This window comes from Elephantulus edwardii, unplaced genomic scaffold (genome assembly GCF_000299155.1).
Source record: "Elephantulus edwardii isolate Elephantulus edwardi_28Jun2011 unplaced genomic scaffold, EleEdw1.0 scaffold00047, whole genome shotgun sequence".
Lineage (NCBI taxonomy): Eukaryota > Metazoa > Chordata > Mammalia > Macroscelidea > Macroscelididae > Elephantulus > Elephantulus edwardii.
The window spans coordinates 18,822,492-18,823,673 of record NW_006399797.1 but is presented as its reverse complement, the minus strand read 5'-3'; positions in this window follow the sequence as shown (position 1 = coordinate 18,823,673).

Below are 1,182 nucleotides of genomic sequence, written 5' to 3'. Positions count from 1 at the left end.
AAAAGTTGCAAATAGAGGTACCATTTGACCCAGCAATTCTATTACTGGGAATATACCCCAGAGTGCTCTTTAGAGACCAGAATGGCAAACTTTTGTCTCACATACTTTGGGCATGTTGTTGAGAGAGATTATTCCTTAGAGGGTACATTGTGCTTGGAAAAGTAAAGAGTCTACAAAAGAGAAGGACCTTCAACCAGATGGCTTGACACAGTGATGGCAACAGGCTCATCTGTGTTGGGAATGATGAAGTTAGCACAGGATACAACCAACGGTTCATGTTTGTTGTTCATAGAGTCGCTATGTACTCAACTGGATAGCATCTAATAACAACATAGCAGAAATGAGAGAGAAAGGCTCAGTGGCAATAAATGAGTGATAACAGAAATACCCCAGCTTGGTGACTTTCACAAACAGTAATTTATTTTCTCACAACAGAGGTGCTAGAAGTCTGCATTCAGGGTGCTGACTGAGGAAAGGTTCTGGGTGGAGGAGGTCCTTATCTCTTCAGCTTTTCCTCCTTGGCTTCTGGGTGATCTTCATTTGGCATGACATCTATCTTCATTTCTGCTGACTTTTCTGTCTTAATCAGCCTTTTTTATATCTCAAACTTGATGGTTTAGAACACAGCCTACCCTGCTCTGACCTCTTAACATAAAAACATCAATCCAATTCCAAACAGGATTATAACCACATAAATGAATTAGTACTTACCACGTATTTGGGGAGAAAATAATTCCAATTATTTCAGGTAGGCTTTTTAGTAAAACTATGGTCTTAATTTATCATTGAAGATAGTGAAAATTACAGTCCTACCAAAAGCAATCTACATGTTTAATGCAAGTCCAATATAGATACCAAATTCACTTTTCAAAGAGATAGAGAAGGCAATTGGCAAGTTTATTTGGAGAGGAAAGAGACCCCAAATAAGCAAAGTGCTTCTGAAAAAACATAAGTGGGAGCCATAATAATCCCTAACATGAAAACCTCCTATACAGCTTTAATAAACACAACGTGGTACTGGAACAATTACTGGCACACAGATCCATGGAACAGTGTTGAGAATCCAGAAATTAAACCATCTATCTATGTTGTCCTTGTTGATTTTCTTCAAGTCAAGCACAACTCATAGCAACCCTATGATCAAAAGGCCTGGAGCCTTTGTTATAACTATCAACATTTATC